Here is a 23,955-nt window from a genome sequence, read left to right on the forward strand (position 1 = left end):
TTTAGATAAACCTTTTAAAGTTAAACAAGATTTAACTCCCATCGAACAAAGAGCGCTCAATTTCTCGCGTAAAGATAATAATATTAAAATCCTTTTCGCAGACAAAGGTAACGCTACAGTCATAATGGACCATGTTCTCTATGGTTAAAAAATTGAGAGCCTTTTAAACCACGGGAATTCCGTCAAATTAAATTTAAAAACCCTACAGAAATACTAGAAAGACAGATTATAATTCGCTTTAAAAACTTAAATATAGTTTCATAGATGTAGAAAGATACAAATAAATACCTCACAATAGCAAAACACTTTATTTTGTAGTGTTCCTAAAATCTACAAAAATAACATACGCTTAAGATCTATTGGTAGTAGCATAAACTCACCTAATGTATCTATGGCTTAAATTTTCATTAAATACTTTGCATTTATTACTGTCAAACACAGATTGTTATATTAAAAATTCTAGACATTTTGTAGAAAAACTAAGAGATATATATTTAGACTTAAATCATATGTTCGTAAGCTTTGACTTTCTAGTTTTATCCACGAATCTATCAATTGATAAAACACTTCCAATAGTCAAGAGCTGGAAAATGACGCCAACCGTGGAGAATGCATTAAATTAAACATAAACACTATCATGGAGGTATTAACGGTTTGTGTGGGAATAACTTATTTTCTTTGTAAGGAGTTATTCCCAAATAGACTAAAAGACAAAAAATTAAAACGTCACTATTTGGACTACTACTATACAGGGTTGCTTCTAAAAGGTCTGTACAAAATTTTATCATAGATTTCTGAGGCGAAAACATGACTATTTAACCCAATTTATTTTCGTGCAGAAGTGGACAATTCCCAAAATACAAGATGTCAAAGTGAAGATTAAAAAAAGCAAAAAAATTAATTACTACGTTTGTAATGATACTATCCGAATAAAATGTCGCATGGGGGGATTTTTAAGGGCGAGAAATCAAATTCCATTTACATTTTCAATACACATTGTAAAGGGCGCTGTTAGCACTAAGTGAACTCTCTTTAGAAAGACATAAGTTTTTTATCACCCGCTACAAAAATTTTTTCGTGACTAAATTTGTGTTTTCCTACATGTTTTATGAAAAAAAGGTATTTTAGAATAAGTCCCTATGGGTAACTGAGTAATTAATTTTTTTGCCTTTTTTAATCTTCAGTTTGACTGTATTTTGGAAACCGTCCACTTTTGCATTAAGATAAATTGAGTTAAATCGTCATGTTTTCGCCTCAGAAATCTGTGGTAGGATTTTGTGCAAACCTTTTAGAAACACCCCGTATTTCATAAGATATATTCAAAGTTTTGTTAGAGATTCAAGAATTTAAAAATACACGGGATGTTCCATTTACAATATTAACCTGAAATAATAACCATTACGTTGATCGTCCTCATCATCATCGAGTTTATGACAAAAGTACACATTTAAAAACAACAAAATGACGTCGTCTCAGAACCTGTTTATATAATTTTATATTAAATTTATTCCATAATTTAAGTTCTCACTTTTTAGGTATTGCAGTTCTAGTCATCAATAAAGGTAAATGTGGAGGAAATATCAATAATTTTCATATTGGCTGGACAAATTACGTATAATTTATAATAACAACTTTCCATTAAGCGTTAATGAAATGATTATAAATGGCGATATCAACAGAATTACAATTTTAGTTAAATGAAAACTTCGTAATTCGTTAATATTTTATTATACAGGGTGTTATTATTTAATACGTAATATATTACACGATGAGGAATTTTTGGAACATAGTTTATATAACCAATTGGTATTATTTGTCACAAAATGCTGTTCAAAATGTGCATTAAAACCTGAAACACCCGATATATTATCAGGACAGAACATAAATGATAATTATTGGAAAACTGTAAGATCTGGAAAGCCAGTTAAATTGAGGCCAGTTAAATAATCGAGCAGCAAATTTGATTAATCCTATATATGTTCTAATAATTTTGAAGATTATTAAATTAAGTAATTCGAAATTACTGTAGTAAAAAATATTAGATAGAAACTTAAACCATTCTAAAATGTAAATTATGTATACCTTAATGACATATTTTAAATTTCCTTAGGGAGTTTATTTTAAAATTGCTTGTCGAAACATTAACATTAAGGGTATTACTGATGCTCGCAATAAATTGATGTACAGGGTTGTGGTAATATAACTCAATACCCAATTGTAATAAAAATAAGTGGGAGAGGGCTCCGTCTTCCGTCTTTTGCGCTTCAGGATCCTCCTGTTACGGTTGTCTTAATAGTATCGATTGGCTATTGATTTTTTTATTGAAGCACGTTCCTATAGGAATAACACTGAGAAAAAATCAATTTCCGTTTTCTCACTATGCGGGGTGTTTATATTGAAGCCAGTTTGATAACGGGATAAAAGTAAAGTACCAGACTGTTTTTATGCAGTTTACTGTATACCCGCAAATGAAATTGAAATATTTTTTTTTATTTCGGTGTCATTTCTAAAGAAACAGCTTCAATTTAAAAATAAATTATTAAAATCGAGTTACTGGATCGCGAGAAACTTGAAACTTTGAAATTGAAATTGAACGAAATTCTAGTGGTGCGTTAAACTTGATGGAAAGTTATATCGAAAAAAAAATGTTTAATAGAAAATCGTTTGAATATGTTAAATTATTTTATTTTGTTTGCATTTTTCTAAGCAATAAAGTATCATAAAGTGCGAACCACAACACTTCAGCAAATGATACATCCTGTGTACTCTACAACCCATTCTAAACACCATTCACGTAACATGCCTATCTTCAACTATTTTCCAAAGTTTAACAATTTTCATTTTTCAAATAAAACGAAACAAGTTAAAACTTATTATTAAATCAAATTGCAAATACATAACATTTTACTAAAGGTTAAAAATGCTCTCCATAAATTCCATAAAATAAACCTCCATAAAAATTGTACTGTTGTAAACCAATCAGCTTACAAATTCCCGTTGTACTTTTGGAGCAATTTTCAGGTAAATATCTCTGATTGTAAACCGAATGGGAATTTAGAAAATTTAGAAAATTCTCATGCACATTCCTCTTCAGGAAATCTACCGAGTCAAATACACACAACGTCAAAAGTCTTGGACCCCCCCTCAATTTTGTTATAGATATTTTTTGTTAGAAAAACAAAATATATTTATAAAAGTATATTGTTTTTTGAATCTGTTTTTTGTGAAAAGAGTATTTTCCACAAATTTGAATACTTAGAAAATTAATAAGTAAGAAACGTGTGAATTTTTTAACAAAATTTATTAAATCAAAAAAAGTAATAAAACATGTTGTGTACCGACTAATACTCGGTATGACTTCCTCTGCGTTCCAATAACATATTGACACGTCTGTGCATTGAAATAATCAAACGATTAATAGTCTCTTGTGGAATATTATTCCATTCCTCTACTGCCGCTACGACTAACTCATCTGCAGTTTGAGGTGGATTGATACGATTGTGAATGGCTCTAGCAATGATGTCCCACATGTTTTCAATAGGGTTCATATCAGGCGAGTTGGCTGGCCAATCTAATCTTCTGATATGTCCTACTTCAAGTATATCCTGAACCCTTCTTCCGCGATGTGGTCGGGCGTTGTCGTCCATAAACACAAAATTTTCGCCTAACTCGTTACGTATAGGATAGATAATACGCGTAATAACTTGTTCGATGTAAATTTCACTGGTCATATTCTGTGGTATGCGAATTAATGGAGTACGCCGGTTAAACATTATTCCCCCCCAAAACATTACGGTACCCCCTTGATAGGGTGCACCTTCACGGGGAAAATTAAGTCTCTGTTGACGACCTGGTTCCCTCCAGACTCTTTGTCTATTGTCATCACTAACCAGTCCAATTCTGGTTTCATCTGTAAACAGTACCCACCGCCACTGGTGTAAAAGCCAACCCCTATGCTCTCGCGCCCACTGGAGACGAGCAGCACGATGTCTTGGAAGTAGAGTGGGGACACGTAATAGTCTTCTAGCACGTAAATTTGCATTATGGAGTCGTTTTCGAACTGTAGCTGTCGATATAACACGGCGAAACGTACCCTGAAAGTGGGCTCTGAGAGTTGAAGCTGAACCTGTGCGGTGTCTTCGGGCATATTGCACCAAATAACGATCCTCCCTTTCACTAAACACTCGAGAACGTCCACTACGTGGTCTATTTTCCACTGTATTAAATTCTTGATATCTGTGTACTATTCGCACAACAGATGATCTAGGAATGCCCAAGATTTCTGATATCTGATGATTAGAATGCCCTGCATCGTGTAAAGCAGTAATTCTTGCTCGATTAAAGGCAGAAATTTCACGACCTGGCATTATAACGTACAAAAAGTAAAAGAAAGAGTACACTAGTCACTTGGCTAAATATGCTGTTATTGCCAATATTTGTAAAAATATTGATAGTAAAGTAAGAATTCGTGGTCGACATCTTTTTATTGTATTTTTTGTTTCCTAAATACATGTAATTTTTTACCAAAATAAAAAAAATAACCAGGTTCAAACGAATCATTAGGGGGTCCAAAACTTTTGACGTTGTGTGTATATTTGATACATTACATCTTTCAAGTAGCCCTACAAAAAATAGTCTGATAAATTCAGATCGGGTGATCTGGATGGTATCCTTATTGCACTTAATTTATATATGCATTAGCCAGAGAAAATATTATTTATATATTCTTTCACATGAACAGCATGGTGTGAGAAAACGCTAACCTGTTGAAACTATAAGGTGGAATTTCGTAGGTTAAAATCGTGGTCATGTGGAAAAAGATGGGAGAAGGCTGGAATCAAATAATTTTAGGGAAATAAAAGAATCAGATTACTCTTTTGTCAACATGCTTGCCAACATATGATTACGGACCGATCAATTAGAAGGCTCATGCGAAGCAATCATGGAAACTTAACCGAAGTAGGAATTTGAATCCCATAGATATGTAACATATTGTAGTTACCTCGGAAATATTATGGAAACTTTGCTTTTAGCTTGTGTACAATAGACTACAGATAATGAAAGTGATATGTGCACAATATACCGGATTGCTTGCATATTTCCGATAATCATCCATTAAATCAAGACGTAAGAATCTCAATTTTTCCATCGGCCATTTTTTCTGTATCCTCGATTGCCGATATCACTCCATGATGTGAACTTTGAAGCATAATTCCTTTATTAATTAGTATGTTTAGATAGACGTGTTTTATGGTTTGTAAAGCTGGCATGGGGCAGAGTACCCCATAAAACCTTTTTCTAAAACCAGAACAGCAGAAAGTTGAAATATACAGAACCTGACCAATACTCTTAGATGTGAAGTTGCTGTAAAAATTTTGGTCATACATGATAATATATATCCTACATCTATAAATTAACTCCAGTACAGTATAACTACAGTCCAGTACAGTATCTTGTATGGTTGTAAAATCTATTGTGCATTAAACCGACCAACTCATTCTGCCAACTCCACAATGCTACCAGAATCCTTTAGGTACCTTTCTGATACTGAATATGACTCTTGCTAATGGAACGGTCTGAATTATAGAAGAAAAATGTTATGAAGAATTGGATAACATGAACGGAAACTCCAAACCACTTGTTACTAGATTCCTGAATATGTTAAGGAGGTACAGACCTTTTGAAAGGTCCTGCCTTAAAATCATCCATAAAAATCCACCTACATCATAAAAATTTTAGTCTCTTTAGAGTGGTCCATTGTTTCAAACCGTACACGACTAATGCATCCATTAAATTGGGCGTCCATCACGGTACACTATTCCCCAGACATTTCGAGCTAAAAATTCGCAACGAATCTAATTTATCCATTAAAATCGTCAAAAAAACGACAAAATGCCCACCGAAATGTATTTTTCTCATTCAGTAATTAGATTATGTCCCGTAATGGTCCGCTTCACTGTTTGGACGTCCCGTAATGGAACAGAAATGAGCTCCCATTCAAAGCGATGTGCTGTTTGATGTTCAATTTCAAAGAAGTGCAGGTTGTCGCATCGGACAGTTTAGTGGCCAGTTTTAAAGAGATAAGCCTCAAATTGCTTTAGAATTTGTGATGCTGTTGGAAATTACCTGTTTTATTTTGAGTCTTTGATCCACAAAGAAAACCATTTCCAATCTGAACTTTACGTTCTTTATAAAACTGCCCTTGGGCTATTATCCTTTTCAGGGATATTTAAAGAACACTGACATGACGTATATGTTTTCCTTTGGGCATGTCACGTTTACCAGAAAATTTTCTACAAAAATTACAAGACCAGAGATCCGAATTAGAAATAGAGTTTAATATCTGACTTTACTTCGCCTCAAGGGTGATCTTTCTTTCTCAAAGAAGATATAATATTGCGAAATTATTAAGCATTCAAACTCCAGTGCTATAAGAGAATATCTAACGGTATCTCTTGATAGATTGATGATGATATGAAATCGATTAAGTATCTCTTTTACGATTAGTGATTGTCCGCATAAGCCGTGAAAATGTCTATTCGTTGCAGTTGCTTATTTTCTAAAGATTCTTCCATCAGATTTTTAGTAATAATAATGGATAGTTAGGTTTTACAACGGAGTTTTACGGCTAAAAAGTAATATAGACTTTAACCAGATATTAAGAAAACCCAACATGCTTGACCTGCCTTTCTCAGGAAATCTGTGCTCCTTTAATATACTTTGTTACCACAGCAACGGCTGACTTTCTTGGATGTGTTTGTCATTTTGTCACAGTGAATTAAGGAATCAGAGCAACTAGACTCCACATTATTTGGTGGTTTTGCACATGTTAATAGGTAAAATTGAGGTTTAAAATTGAAGGGGTTATTGCGAAACAATGATAAGCCAAAAAAATAAAATTTGGAGAAATAATGTCTTAATGTTTTGAAAAAATATACCATTTAACTGTTTGTCTTGAAATATGCTTCTATTGAATTATAAACTTGAATAATTCAACTTATTTAACAGTTAAATGGTATATTTTTTATATTTTTTCAAAATTTTTATTATTATTTCTCCAAATTTTATTTTTGTGGCTTATCATTATTTCGCCATAACCCCTTCAATTGATCATTAATAATGCATTTTTATTCAAAAATCTCATATGTTTCATTAGTTGTCCATAATCTACTGATATAGAGAATGTTTCTACTAATTCTTCCTCCTGAATTGAACGGTATTTGCATCATTTAATGTCCTAAAATTAAATCTGCCTCTAAATCTACAATTTTATATAGTAAATCATAAATTTTATTAAATATCTATAATCTACTGATCATAAAGAACATTTTGGATATTCTAGTTTCGGGTCCGACATGAAATCCTAAGCAAATCTCAAGTAACAGGCCCTATACCCAAGTTCAAATATTTTCAGAATAAAAACTTTCAAAAAGGAATATTCTAATAGTCACATAACAAAACTTTTACAAAAAAAACAAAAGTTGGAAATTCAAAACTATCTGATTTCAACATCAATAAGACCATCTAAAGTATGGAAAAAGCAAGTTAAAAAGGTAAAAAAGATTATTAGGTGATAATTTTCATTTTCGAAGGTTTTTATTTTGAAAATAGTTGGACGAATAGAAGAATTTTACATAGAACCCTAAAATGTAATAATATACAGGCTGCCGCATTAAAAAAATGCATACACTAAGTCACTACGTTTTGTGAAACACCTTGTTTAAATAAATGCCAAGCTTTCAAAGAAATCCAGGTCCAAGTTTTTTATTAATGCATTTGGATATTTAATAAAAATTTAAACAAGTGAAATAAAAAAAAAGTGAATGAATACACGAGATACTAATGCATACATAATTATGTGCGTATAATAATTTCATATGTCACAACATCGAATTTAATATTGTAAAGGTGCGAAACGTGTCGGTAATACTCACATTGATTGTCCATCTTCAACTTAACTTTTAACCAATTTGTTGTTTACTAATGACTCAATTTTCGATTAAAAAAGTCTAAAACCTACCTTTTAAAATGGCATATAATTATATAAACCACGTGGTCATTACTATTAGAAATATACAGTGTGTCAGTTTTAAAACTTTAGATTGGTTATAACTCTGAAGATTGAAATTTTTTTAAAAAGTTGTAAAAACCATTTCGGCAGAATGGAGGGGGAGCCAATGTAATAGTGGTTACAAGTTTTTGCGTGTACCCCTAAGGAAAGTAGCTACCCCAGCTCTCAGATTTTAAATTATAACTGCCATGTGATACCTCATTTTAAAGCTCTTTGTATACTTCGTATAAAGAGACTAGTTTCAATTAAAAAAAATAAATTTTTGAAAAATTACAGCATTTTTAATGCAGAAATATCATATTTTAAAAATATTCACAAAAACTCTTTAAATGTTCACTGTTTTTTTCTAAATAAAAAAATAGTTAGAATTCAACTTCTCTCACTTTTTCAAATGTTTCAGGGATAATGGATTGACATGCTTTGGTAATTCGAAGCTGTAAATTTTACAAATTGGTTGGCTTGGTTTTGTAAACGACTTATTTGATGTGGCCTTAAAAAAATCGAGGGCTATTAAATCCGGTGATCGTGGTGGTTACTCTATTTCTCCTCTGTAAGCAATAGATCTTCCTGGATAATTGGTCTTGTTTGTAGGGAATAATGCGGTGGAGCACCATCTAATCAAAGATGTAAAAGATTTTCATCTAACTGCAGGTCATTATCGATAGAGTTAAGGTACCTAGTCCCCTTACTAATACACGTAGAATCTTTTAACCACTATTAAACTGATTACCTCTCTATTCTGCCGAAACAGTTTTTCAATATTTAAAAAAAAATTCAATCTTCGGAGTTGTAAACAATCCAAAATTTTGAAATTGACACATTGTACAGTTCAAGCCGTGCATGAGAAAAAACAACATTTATTATCAAACAACCCAATAAAACTACCACTGTTCAACCCAAAATCTGACTGAAATATATAAAAAGATGTAATAGTAAAACTGTTCTTAATTGCATTTTCCTCGCTGATATCCGAACCTGACGGAATGTATAAGTTAAAATCTGCTATATCGAATCCATACACTATGCAGAATCCCTAAGGAATCTGAATGCCATTCATCTCTGAAACATATCACGGGATAATTTCATTAGACTGCAGGAATACCATTAAGGTAATGCTATATTCAGGTGACGTTAAGTGAGTTTAGTTGATGGGTATGATATTTTAGTATTAAAATTCTACTGAAATTAATAAGCTAATTGTTAAAATTCGAAAGAATGCAAGCATTTGCCGGTTCTAATGTGTAAACACAATTGTACGATGAACAATACCGGAAATCATTATAGAATCCCATTAGGGGTACTAGAGAGATAGCATCGACTTAGTTTTAATAAGGTACCTGTTGGTTAGTCACGGCGAAGTCTGTTAAAGTTTTTATTCGAAGGACGTTTCGTTGAAATGATGCATCTTTCGAAAATGTAACAAATATTTTGCAATAATAGCGAGGTAAATTATTCTTCAAGGGTAACGAAAAACACATTTACTATTTGAGGAACTCGGTTTCAAGAACGGAGGACTGAGACGTGACAATTAATGAGCCACGGGGATGAAACTAACCAGAATTTCTTTTATTCGGGCACGTCTCTTCTTTTGTTAGTACTTTCTCTCTAAAACCGTTACTCTGATCTTTAAGCGTACCCATACAATTACATTTATTGTATCGTTAATTATTTTCATCTCGTTTTTCATTTTCTGTGGACAGGGCGGTGCATTAACACGGTGGCACAGCGGCTAAAACTCTGCGCGCTTGGACAAATTTCGTTATAAGTATAAAAAGGTTACGATTTTTACTTAGGATTACGGCAAAGCCTTTACAATATGGATATTATGGTTAAACGTTGGGGTGAAGATATTAAATTTGGATTTGGCCGCTAATGGTTGGATTACATCCCGCTGTAAAGACCATTAAAATCCATTGGTGCGTTCCGAAGGTAATGGAATAATTTCGGTGCATTAAGAATGTCATGTTTCGCTTAATAGAGACACATGGTGGCGGCTTCGGGAGGGCATAATCTAATTGTTTCATTACAGAGGATTAACGAAGAAGTGATTTTTTAGGATTAATAAGAATAATGACGTACATTACCGAACGAGCGTCTTAATGGGTATCGTCTAAAGGAAGGCAAGCTTTCGTATACGTCACGATAAGACTTCTTTGTTGTAGATGATTATATTTTGCTGCATCCAATCCTCTGAAAACGTGTTAATTGAAATATTGATGGGACTTAAAATCGGCACGTCTTGAAATGTGGATTAGAGAAGATATGAATCTTTACTGTTTACGCCTTTCCCAATCAAATTAATGGAACTTACTTCTTGTCCGAAAGAGAGATAAAATTTAGAAAATGAGCAGATGGAAACGTACGAAAAGCTTTCATTTTAGTAGAGAATACTTTGAGGATTCCAAAAGTCATCTATGTGATAGAATCCTGTAACGTAAATTTTAATAAGGGTAAAGATATTTTTTTATTTAGTGCAAATTTTACAAACATTTGGATGTACGAAGTTGCAAATATAGCGAGAAAAGCTAAGAAAAATAGATAGTACTTATACATTTTTCGGTTAGACTTCTACCCCTGTAATTAGTAAATAGGAGGTTATGTCCGAAGTTGTTCTTAATCCCTTAAAAGTTAGTATGGTCTGAGAAATATTTGAGAATGTTCTTAAATCGGTCGCTGCGTAAATTAAAAGATGAAAAAAAAGAGAAAAAATTAGATGATAGGAAATGAGGAGGAAACATATGAAAACGCCCTCAACGTTGGCAAACGTTGAAAAACTTTTCTCAAATTTTACTGAACATCTTCGCAGCTTTGGGAGAAATCCGAAGTTAGCAGGTATGTTGAACTTCTCATGCTCTTATTCTCAACTCGTGTGAGTACGGAATTATGATAAATTGATTCACCAAATCCCTTCCATCTACCGAAATTTCCTAAAGGACATTTCAAAAAAGAACTTACTAATGCCTCCTCAAGGTTAGTGAGCTAGAATCTCCCCATAACATGTCCTTCTTCACAAAAAGAAAATCAGCTTAATTGTCCCAGGTAATCCTCAGGGTCCTCCTGAAACTCTATGCACACCAGTTCCTAAAACCCTTCACTTCTTAAGGGGTTAATTATTTCACCCAAAGGATTTTCAAAGTTTTGGGTCTAAGGGCTCGAAAATTTCTTACCCAATTAGTCTCCAACGCCTTTAAAGATAGTTTAAGCGCAAAGACAAGACGTATTAGTTCCACATTAATAGCTCTCCAAAGGTTCATTCCTATCATGTCTGCCACATTTTTCGTTTTTGTGCACCCTTGTAAAGAAGGTCGCAAAGAAATTCTCGTTCCGCGAATTTGCCTGGTTTGTTATGTCGTGCATTGTAACAGAATAAAGGGCACAAAAGCCGGAGTGTAAACGTACTCTTCCAACACTCGTTACGTGTCGGCGACATGTGTTGCAAAAATTTTTCATTCGACGAACGTCTATCGAAGGGCTTTTCCGCTTTTTCCTTCTTTGAAAAGGGCTCTCCAATACGTAAATTAAATGTCTGGATCAGACAGGAATTTGCTTTTTTTCGTAGGGAAGCTTCTTTTGATTAGTAGCTATTGCAAGATTTCCATTAATATTCTTTTAAAACTTGTGGTCGATGACTTAGACGATTGAGGGTAGGAAATCCGACTTTTGGGCCGGCATTCAATGCCAGGATCCTTGTGTTCAAATTTTATAAATTCTTAAAGGTTCCAAAGAGATCATAAAAATACTGAAATTTTTAAGAGCGCTGTTTTCGCCTCAAATTCTACTTGAAACGACATATTTAAAATGTGATATTTTCTTTATCACACGTATAGTCTTTCAGGAATTTAAACATTAATCAAAAAATACTTTTGCAAAATAGCAAAAAAGCAAATCCACTATTGTACCTTTCTCTTACACACTGTAATTCGCAAGTCTATCCTTGTCCAGATCCAAGTGGTAAAAATTCATCCTCAAACACATGCTATTTTGAGATTTAAAAATTATACTAAGAAAATTCATTAACTGGAAATTTTTAACATCCAGTTATCGAATTTTCATAGTGGGAAAAATACGCAATTCCGTTCTTGAAAAATGTTGTTTTTAGGTTTTAAAAAATTCTTTGAAAAAAGGGAAAACTCTTCTGCCCCATAACAAATCACAAAAATTACTTTTCGAAGTGTAGCACATGTGAGAGAGATAAGTTTTCAACCCTGTGAGACAGGAAGAGGGTGTTGCCGTAGTGTCGTGCACAATATACGACGACAGGTCAAAGTTGGGACATTTTTGCCTGGCTCTCTGCCTTCCGGACCACATGTGTTTCTTGGTATTAAAACCTCAAGGAAAACAATTTCGGGGACAAATTTGGGAGCAAATGGCGGAAGCGGATCAGGTTCGCGGTCTAAAGGTGGTTGCTAAGTGGTTTCCTAAGAAAACATATGCGATTCTCTATATTAAGATGTAGAAAGAAATGAAATTCCGAAGATCATCTCACATATGACGCTATTAAACCTCTCGAGCGTTATGTTTACACAACAATAAATAAAGGGAATGTCCCCATGACAATTATTTATTATCATTAGCGGAGTCAGTCGTCTTAAGCAAGAGAAAAGTTTCTCTGAAGCGCAAAAAATTTATGGTATTGCGGGAATTGTTGATATTCCGTCAAGAAGTATTCCACTGCAACTAGTTAGCGAGCTAACGAGGCTGATTTAATCTGAGGATTTAATAGTGGCATACACCTGAAGGCTACTCAAAAGCAATTTTTTAATGTGCAAAGAACAGACGTAACATGAGAAATTTTAATAATATATTACGATTATTTTTAAAATGTGAAGTTTGCAAAAATGGAAACTAGCAGGGAACAGAAAATGGAGAAGACAACTATGATTATAGGTCTGGAAATATGGTCAAACTTTTATTCTAGAAGCCTAGAGGTTATTGAACGTTAGCAAATTTTAAAAGCAGGGTCAAAAACATCCAAGAACATTTTCAAATTACGAGAGGGCTTGAACTAGCCAAGTTTTTTAGGGTTGGCTAGGGCCCAGTAAAGATCGGAAAACATATATAATTGTTTTCAAAAAACTTAACTGGCTTTTAAGTCGAACATTCTCTCTCAAGGAGGAACTTCCAAAGCACCTCAAGCCTTGTGTTTTGTGTTCAAAACAAGGCAAGCACTGCAAACGTCACAATTAGTGGGAACAGTGATTTTCACACATGATTCACTCATTTAGTTTTCTATGACTGCAAATAGCATGGAAATTTGCTTTCATTGTGATCATGCGAAAAGTACACTTTGCACACTTATATGAGTTTGTAAAGTACGCGCATTCGAGGTGCTTCCATGACCTAGTTTACGCCAGTTTGATTAGTTTGCAAATGGTCGCTTTTCCGGAGATTGTAATAATTTTCAATTCAGTTGTGTAGAAGAGGATCTATGCTCAAACTAAAAAAAACTGGTTTCGTGTCTTTGTAGCATAATTTCTCGTGAAAGAGTTCCGCAATCATAACATAACAATAATTTTTTTTTCTGATAGCTTCCATGACTTACGGAACAGAATAAGCATTATCTAATTTTATATCTATAAACCATTACAAAGTTATTATGAAAAGAGAAAACCCCGTATGAAAAGTTTAGTGGAAGCACAGCAACGGCTAACCGTTTAAATAATTATTATTGCATGTAAACCAAAAATCAATGGACGCCAAATAAAGCAAGAAAATCTTATAAAGCTTTGGTGTATATGGCATAAATCGATTAGGGCAGCTAATTATACATAATGACCGCAAATAAATTTATGAGCCGCGTTTTTAGAATGAAACTCAATACCGCAAGCCGCAATCTGGTAGCAATTTAAGCATCAAGAAAGGTCCCAGCGTGATTGGTGGCCTCATGGGCGAAATTCGATATTAATGATTTATAGTGCCGACATTGAGCAGAAGTTATTAGTAAAAGAGTTGGAATGACCTAAAGGCATGATAGGAACCGTGCTCGATGTCACACACGTTGTGGCATATGTTGGCAAAACCGCAAATTAAAAAGTAATTACCTTCCTAATAACTTCATATTCGTCTTTCTTGATATCCATGATGAAACGTCAAAACATGGTAGTTAAAAAAGCGGAAACATGAGCCATATTGCTCCTCCACAAAAACGCCTTCAGCCACCTTGTTTTGGTTTCCTCTTAACATCTTATAGAAAAAAAATTGGGTTAGTATCGCTTCCTGCAAGATTTAATTTCATTTTTAAGGGGAGGACTAATCAGAATTAGATTAGGCCAGCTGCATCAACTGATTCCTGGCTTCCTGTCTGCCAAGTATTTCTTACCTGCGCTGAAAAATTCAAAAATTACTTTCGGAATATCCTTCGAATCTTTCCCCTGCACTTTTGAATTTTTCATAAAATTGATCAATAAAAGAATGCATTTCTGTATCTGAAGGGAGCAGTTTCCCGCAGAAAGCCCTCATCAAATAATCATGCTCCAATCGGAAATAATATTGCTTGCAATTTATATTTAACAAGCCAATTTGAGGGCGTCTTTTCTTTTAGGGGACGATGCAAGGTAATTTTGGGTAAGAGTAGGCAAAAAGTCGTAGTTCGATCTTATTTAGAGCAATAATCAGATATGAAAACCGTTTGCATACCATGAATGTACTTTAGGAAAACATCCGTAAGAGTATCTACAAGTAGCTTGCTTCAGATATTAAAGACGACAAAGAGGGTATTTTCCGGGTGCTCTTTGTTTACTAAACTGCAAAGAAACTCAGTAGCGTCATGGGATTTTCATTTCAGAATCCTGTATTAAACATTTACCAGTGAAAAGCAGCTCTCCCTGGAAAATCAGGTGAAAAGCTTTTCGGCTTTCAAATGCTTTGTGTTTTAATGTAGCTTGTCAAGAGGAAAATTTGCCTTGAAAGCCGCCATTCTCTTGTTGGAAACGTGTTTTGTTTCCAGTTTTCCCGGAGAGGAGCAATTAAATTCGACCTCAGCGATCCAGAATTGGTTTCTTGGGAGCGAAAAAAATTACCAAAGTCTGGTAGCAATCGGAGAAGGTAATAAATCCGTCGATGAGCTGGGGTGGGGAGCGCTAAAAACTTCTTAATACATCCAGAGATCGTCCTATTCCCTCGATTTATTAAACTGCAAAAGCAAGACCGTCTCTTTTGTGTCTGTCCAAGCAATCCTTGCTTGAAATATAATATCCCCTGATATCAAATCTGAAGGGAAATTGCAAATCTGGAAAGAGTTTTCCTTGGGGCGATTCCAATTTATTACGAGGAATCTAACTTGGAAATCGCCTTGTAAGAAAAGGATTCCGAATTTCTTTTCCGTAGTAATTATCCTACTAGAAAGCTTTTTAAGAGGACGATTTTTTACCGAAAGCTTCCAAGACGGTTTAGAACATTTCCCTGGATTATTTATCATGAAGTACCGGCAATATTAGGCATCTTTTTTACCGAGTTGAAAATAATGAAGGTTTTTCAGGTTTTAGTAAATAACATTGGACATAATATTTCAAAGTTTGTATATATCATCAAAGTAAAGCAAGAACCAATAGATAGAGAGGAATGTATCAGAGCACAATATTTCAGCCTACTCCAAGGCATTAAACAAAATGTAACACATAACTTCCTAATGATGACAAGGAAATCTGAAATAAATTCTACGTTCTACACGTAGAGAAAATCAAATGCTCTGCATCACGTAGTACGGAGATTAAGTGTAGAGTACAGAAAACCTGAAGTTGTGTGATGTGGACTTCAATAAATCGGTGAGAATGATTCCAATTAGTCATCACTTCTCTGAAAATTAGGAATTACCCACGAGTTGCACTGTTCAATGCTGACCTAAAGAATACACGTGAACATGCTTAAATTTAAAATTGAAAAGACCCGTATCAAAGATTAAAGAGCATATTGTTCAGTATTCTGTGAGAAACTTCCGATTTTTTTCCAATACGCCAAAATAATTGACTCGAGGAAAATTCCTATCGTCCCGTCGGTCTAGGAATATTCCTATTCTATCTAAATTTTTATCGCATATAAATTTATGAACCTGAGTTGAAGCCATGAAGTCTTGAACATGAAGTTTAAGGAACCTTTATCTTAAGGGACTTTCAAATCAACATCTCAAAAAATCTGTAACTCAAAAATCAGAAACTAAAATAGGAATTGCAACGCATCCCGGGCAGATTTATAAACTTCATCGAAGCGATAAATTTCACCTATTTTTTAAACGTATTACTTCTCTGATTTCTGAGATATCTGCGATAAAAGTTTTCAAAGTGCATATATTAAGATCCCCTTGAAATTTTTTGAAAAATGTCGGAATTTTTGAAATGCTGTTTCTGTCTATACACCCTGGATGCCTCAATTCAGGTCATGGAACATTGAAAATGTAGTTTAAGGGACTTTCACTTTCGGACATTTTCAAAATCACAAAAGTTAGTATCAAAGTGTCGGAGGATTCGAACAAAAGAGAGGAATATCACTAACAATTGAAATGAACCCAAAGTAGTTTCAATCATTCTGAAAACTGGAAAGGTTTCAGAGAGCAACACATTATCTGTCTTTGATATCTCAAGGAAGGAAGGGACGCTTATGCGATTGAATAAACTTTCCTGAAGAGTAGGTAATTTGTATGCCTTAAATGGAAAAAAATAGAATTTTAGTTATTTTGATAAACGAACCACACAAAAAGAAAAACGAAAACTGTCTTTGTTAACATTGTTGAGGTGAGTATAATTACCATTATTCTGGCAAGCGCATTCAGCGTCTTAGGAAGGGATGGGTATCAATTAAGTATACAAGCATGATTAATTACTTTTTCTTTGTTGACAATATTTATTTTTTCTGCAATTAAGCCAAAGAGTTTATCGAAAATAATCTGAAAACTTGGGATGTATCTCAATTATTCGCAAAGATTAAAATGGTTTTTCCGTTTGAAAACCATTATCATGGCGCTGGAACTACGTCGTAAAGAAACCTGTAACGAATGAACTGCTGATCCTTAACATTTTTTGAGTTTCCAAATTATTTTTTCCATTCAGAATAATTTCTGGGAACGTTAAATGAGAAGGTAAAAGACAAGAATTTGCTTAAACAGAATTAATTTAAATTCCATCCGTTAGCTCACTTCATTAAAAGAGACAATAAAGCATTAATAAATATGAAGACAAACTGCCTCTATATTTCCAATGCCAGGCATAGCAATAAATCTGCTCAAAAAGTTTCACTTCAAATCGGGTTTCTTTACCTTAAAAGTTGTTTTCATTTAACTGCTGACGATATTTCTCGATTAAGCTGCAAAACGCGAATTTTGATAAGAGAAATATTGGATAATTAAGGAAGTTGAAACCAAATACCAAATTTTGCTCCAAATTTTAACTTTGAAATTTATGAATAAAAAATTTCCTCCTACATACTCGGGAAATTCAAGCCTTTCGGTAATCTTGTTGGTAATTGCCGTTGCCCTTCATTAATTCACAGCACCCCGTTGATAATAATTTATCGGGAAAAAACTTAATAACCCCTAAGTCACGCACATGCGGTAATTGAAGGGCAGTTTAACTAAATATAGGGAACTCCACGTGAGCCCTTAAATGTTTACGACAGGTGTCACGAACACTATTTCAGCCGTAAAAGGATACACAATTTTCAAATGTGTGTAATTGTGTAATTTACAGCTGGAAATGTGTGATTATTAATTGGGTAGGATAATCAGAATTTGAATGTTAAATGGATTACATCTTATAAATAACATAAAATAGGTACATATGAATTTTCACAATGTTACAACCGATTTATGCTATTTCGAATTGGAACAGTTTCGCGTCAGTTCCATGCATATGAAATTTAAACGTAACTTCCGCGCAATTTAATCCTCTGTCATTGTTCGTACTAATTAAGCTCAATCTAATGCAATTTTCAAACGCAGCAAGAGGTAATTAACTGTAGATTAATCCAATTTATTCAAGCCGTAGACAAATTCTCAGTGTTTAGCTTGTTTATTTGAAGTAAATATTGTTGAACTTGTTTGCGAAAACAACTGGAAGATTGCTGATGCCGATGCAAGTAGTCTTCCCTTGTAAACTTATTGATTTTGTCTGTCTCGAAGAACTGGTAGCGCCAAGGTACTGTTAGCCAAATTTTCCGTCGGTTGACTTAATATGTTTGTTTAAGGTATACAAAACTGTTCGTTAATAACCCTCATTAATACACTAGTTTTCGATCGTAAGTAGAAACGTTCAAGTGCGGCATAGAAATCAACCTGCTAAATAAGCATCCAAACTTATTTGCCGTTTCATGACCCAACTACAAGTACACACAATATTGTTGCTGCTGGTATCTGCGACCATTGCACTCGTCATAATTGATGAACGTTTCAGAAATGGTTAGTTACTTGCTTAATAATGCGTAAATCTTCGACGATGTACGTACATCTCCTGTTACCACATGTATACTGCTCATGCCGAGATGCCTAAACGATACTTATGAACGTATTCAAAATCCATCTCAAGGGACCCAAAATGCTCCACAATTTCCCAATGCATTATCTTCCTTCCACAGCCGCTATCCATCTAAACCAAATAAAGACCCAGAAACGAACCAGGTCGGGCCCTCAAAGGCACACACAGAAACCCATTTAACTTCCACCGAACTAATTCCTCATGGACGTGTCGCTAAGGGACGGAACTAAAACTTGCATGTAAATGACAAGTTCTTAAAGTAATTTGGTTGCAAAGTGGCACGACAGTGGCATGTTAAACGTATGTAGAAACCCGAGGACATTCTTCCATTTAACTTCATTCCAGGCAGCTTTGCTCTTACACAGCAGCTCTTTTAAATTAGATGTATAATGTGAACGATAAAAAGGTCGCCCACGGCCCTTTCGCAAGGCCGAGATAAAGGGGGCAAGATATTACGTCATAGTAGTCTGAAATTCGTATCTCATATTTGCAAATTACTAAGCTCCTTTGTAACAGAACAACGACTGAAATAAAGATGAGCAATAAGTGTTCCAGAGCAAACCTACAGGAAGTGAAGTGAATTTTATTGCACTGTCCAAGTAAATGTTCAAACTATGTTATTCTCGTTAAAAATTGATTTTTCATATGCCGCGAATTAATTTTGAACAGTCCTCGGTAAAATATTAACACAAATTTGCCGTATAGCGAGGAACAGAATAGTTTGACTGTCTGAATACTTCACATCCTTTCATGAACAATCGAAGGCTAATTTGAAATCCTGTCCGAATATCCTCGAACATTTCATGTAGAGTTTGTAAAGCTATAGAGGTATTAGTTTTGAAAATCGCCCTATAGAGATGTGGAAGGAACTTTGTTAACCCGAAACTAAATATAAAATTTTAAAAACTTTTTAATGCTAATATTATGTAGAAACAAAAACGAAAACTGCGTTAAAGGTATAATCGTGATTGTATACGAACGAAGTTTTCTTTTTAGAACAATTTCAGCCCTTTCAAGGAGAGATAAATCATTCAGAGCCAATTTAAAACTTGTTGCTAATGGCAAGAGATTGGGGCTTGAGACAGGGCTGTAACTGTGAGTATTTAAAATCGATACAACTGGAAAAATTGAGGGCTGTAGGAGAATTATTTAGGAAAGCCAATATCCGTATTTATTAAAAGCAGAAACAGAAAAAAAAACTAAATAATCGCATTGTTTCAAAGTTAACTCTGGTTAGTTCCTCATTCATTGAGCATCCCTAAATTTACTTCAGCTTATGAATCAAACCTCCCTATATGTAGAACCAATTTCGAGCACACTGTATACAAGTTTACCAAATTCGTGTCATTTTCGACATCATTTCGGGAGAACGTTTTGCTCCCGAGAAGAGGTTTGGTTAATTTATTCTCCTGGAATATCGGAGAATCGTAGGTTGGAAGTTATTAACTTTGGGACTAACTTCCTAGTTTCCTCCAGCTGATATTTTGCTTCGAATTTCGAAATAGCTATTATCTAACCGCTCTTCGGAAATCCTAGGAAATAATATTAATCTTTAGTCAATAAAAAATCTTCATTAACATTCATTTAAGCTCCTAACTGACAGGGTTGCTTGAAAAAAAATTGCGCAAAACAAATTTTTTAATCAACATTGCAATATCCTTAAAAATCCTAATTTCCATGCAAGAGACTCAGATCATAGATCAAATCAGATCATAAATTGCCAATTTGGATAGCTTTCTCCTGATTTTTGTAATTGCATATAATGGAAAGAAGAAAGATTTTCGACACCCCTCGAAAATCTCTGATATTCATAAAAATTGAAGTTTACGAGAAAAAAAAAACACTTTCTAACAGTTCTTCGAAAACCCTAAAAATTCTATTTTTCAAATTGCCAGTTACTACTATCTCCTGAAAGCTATCTGATTCTGAAGAGACTTAGACTAAGTCAAATCTATAGGTAAAGATTTTTAAGGCTTATCAATGTCTTTAATTATTTAACAAAAGGAAAATTTCTGAGAGATAAGGTCTGTCTAAGAATATTTCGGGATTCTAAAAATACCATTTTACAGTTACGATTTTTACAACCCCCTACCAATTTTCCTTGGAAAGGCATTTCATACGACGAACATAAAGAACAAATAAGACTTAAAGTTGACCGTTAAAATCTCCGAAATTTCGTTCATAAAAAAGGAAATCTACGAAAAATTAACACACTATTAATCCTACTTAACTAGTAAAAAAACAATTATTGCTTATGAAAATACCCTATAAAAGTGCCACCTTTGTAAAGGAATTTGTTAAGCTTTATCTACTTAAACCGACCCTGGATAGAAAAGTGAATATAACGTCTAAACCTTTTTCCTGTTGAAATCTTTTTCCTCGGAAAATTAGCAATTCTTTCAAACTTAGAAAATGTTGTATTAAATTATTCACTGACACGGAAAACAAAAGTACACAGTTCATTCTTTAGACCGAGATAAGTTAATAGTTAGTCACGACTCGAGGGCCTATTTGAAACGAATTTGCCTGGAAAAGTCTTAGAGTTATCCACTTATAATAGACCATTATTTGAATAATTTGACGTCGTTCAACGAGATATGTTTTCCAATTCTCAAAGTTCAAAGTTCTCCACGTCATCCCTGCCCTCTTTGTAATAAAGTCAATTAACTTGACGAAGAACAATAACTGCTAATCTCAAACATAGGAATTAATCAAGTTCCACAAGGGCAATATTACGAATAATTCACATCGTGGGTTATAAATTTTCAACTGAAAGCATGGGGTGAGATCCCCATTTATGCCTGGGCAACATTCTGCATATAGCGGTTTTCGCGCCATTGATAAATATTTAATAGTCTTCTGATTGCTCTACTGTTTACCTTATTCCCTGGTACAAAAGGGCCGGTTCTGTACCGGCAAAGTTATTTCCTTACGGGAATGTTTTCTTATCAAAACGCGTGCCAGGGGTAGTGACCCTTCTGATGTGGGGCTTCAGTTTTGCAATAAAGTTGAATAAGCACAATAAGGGTTGCGTAATTCAATTTGGCGTGCTAGTACGGTAACGAAGATTTGATATGAAGGGTCAAAGGCCTGTGCACATCAGGTTTTCCTCGATATGCACAGGGAGTTTCAAGTTCAAGCCACCATGGTTAAATAATGTTTTGCCAACAAATTAAATAATACTCGCATATGCACCCTATCAATAATCAAGAGCGGTAAAAACACTTTCGTACATGTTGCACGCTTTTTGAAACACTTTTTATACATTTTCTTATAATGCTTAGATATGTGCAGTACTTCTCCCTACATTTTTCGTATCTGACTTTGTGCTCTAAATCTAAGGCCAAAAGAGATATCGCCTGATTTCCTACATATATTGCGGTGTTAGGAAATCCTGTAATTAATAAAATTGCGACGTTTCGGGATTTTTCACCTCCCTTAACAGAAATCACAGAATATGTTATCCCTATACCTTTTACCATTTCCGAGATAACAGTGGTTCGAATTTCAATATAAACATATAAATTGATTGATGAACAAAATGTAGGTGCCTACAAAGCTTTTTGTGGTTTATATCCGGTGTCACGCACCAACAACAAACGTCACACGTTACGAAATTTGTAGTACAAAATTACTATTCACTTTAAACACAAATCATAGTCGTACAAAACTAAATATCCGGGATAATGCGAGTTACGGCCTCCTCACTGACCGGATATATGCTGTCTTGACACGGAGTATTTATGGGGATGTCGTACATGAAATGCCTTATTATGGCTCTTTATGCATGCGACCAATAAACCCTTTGTTGTCTGTGTGGTTTATGGGACTTTTTTCATCCGAGTTTATCGCATGATTATTTCATATTAATTTCCGCATAAACTCGAAAACCATCACGCGAAAACGGAAAAATATGAAGAAAGCTTCGAATAATAATTTTGTTTGTTTGTACAAGAATCTCCTGGCCAGCAAAGTAAATTGGAAGATGCGGCTTTGAAAACGATTCTCGTTTTAGAACTGGCTTAAATTTACTATTTGCCTTTGCGATGGGCTACGGGAATTTACAGACCCTTTTATAATAAATAGCCTTTATTTATAGAAAGCAGTTTGTCACAAATAAAATGTTATTGCGTCCCTTTTATAATGTGAATCTTGTTTTAGGCATTGTTTTAAAGTTAATTAAATATTATTTAGTTTTGTGACAAAACAAGTTCGCTCTCCGTTCATTACTATAATTTCAATCCTGCCCTGGCGTTGCGCTATTTCAACATTCATTCAAATATTGCGTAACGGTAATGTGCAATTTTAACGGCTTCAGCTGTGTCAATTTCTTATCACACTCTTTCCAAATTGTTATAATATTTAATCGATTACAGCAATAAACGTTTTACTATTTATATAATATATTTACATCTTCGGTTCACGTTATTTACTTATATTTGCAAGGTAAACAGAAAGTACTGGTACTAAATGCAGTATTTGAGGCAGTTCGATTAGATTCTTGTGTATATCAGTTGGGTGTCTTTGCACATGGGCAAATTTTACAAAATTTAAAAAAAATTCGTAGACAACTCTTTGTGAACATGGGAAACCAATTGATAAGAGAGTGAAATATACTTTACCGACACACATTTCAGGACACTAAAGTATTGTACGATCGCGTGCAAACAAGGAGTTTATTGGATGTAAACAGGTTGATGAATGTTGATAGATATAAATTGTATAAGAAGTATGTAACCTTTTTCTTATCCGAATTGCAACGCTACTAGTTTTAAACATTAATGTTGATTATTTCTTTGGCCTAGTAATATTTTTTGCACAAAAACTTTACTTTGAAATTATCTCGTAGGTACTTTTTTCAAGTTAATTCATTAACTCGAAAATTTAACCGAAAATAAATATTTTGATACTTAACCGTTTCGTTCAGTTTAACTAACCTGAACTAACCAGAGATCTGTAGAGATTCAGCTTGAGTTTGTCGGTTTGTCGTTTATCTCCGTTATTTTCAACTGAGTTCCACGTTTATTTTAATAAATACATCATGTAGTTACAGACATTACATCAACAATCCTTCCGTGACACAAACCCTTCTCCTAATGACAAATCCGCTTATTTTTTCTGCTCTGTTAAAATTCCAAATTGTCGTACATCGCCGTTAAATTATACGGTAAATCTAAACCACACAATTTTAATGAAATTTAAAAGACATTCCCAAATGGGACGTAATTAGTTTCAATTAGAAACGAAACCATTTATGAGTCTCCTACTACATATAAACTTTCTATTCGTTTCTTTAAATTTCGTCTTGACAACATTCAGACAAAAGCAGTAAAAATCGTATCAAATACTTCTCTTTTCCTTTTCAGGATGACTCACAGAACAGGTCAACTGGTAGTGCATAATGGGCAATGCAAATATTGAATT

This window comes from Euwallacea similis, chromosome 30, assembly GCF_039881205.1.
Source record: "Euwallacea similis isolate ESF13 chromosome 30, ESF131.1, whole genome shotgun sequence".
NCBI lineage: Eukaryota > Metazoa > Arthropoda > Insecta > Coleoptera > Curculionidae > Euwallacea > Euwallacea similis.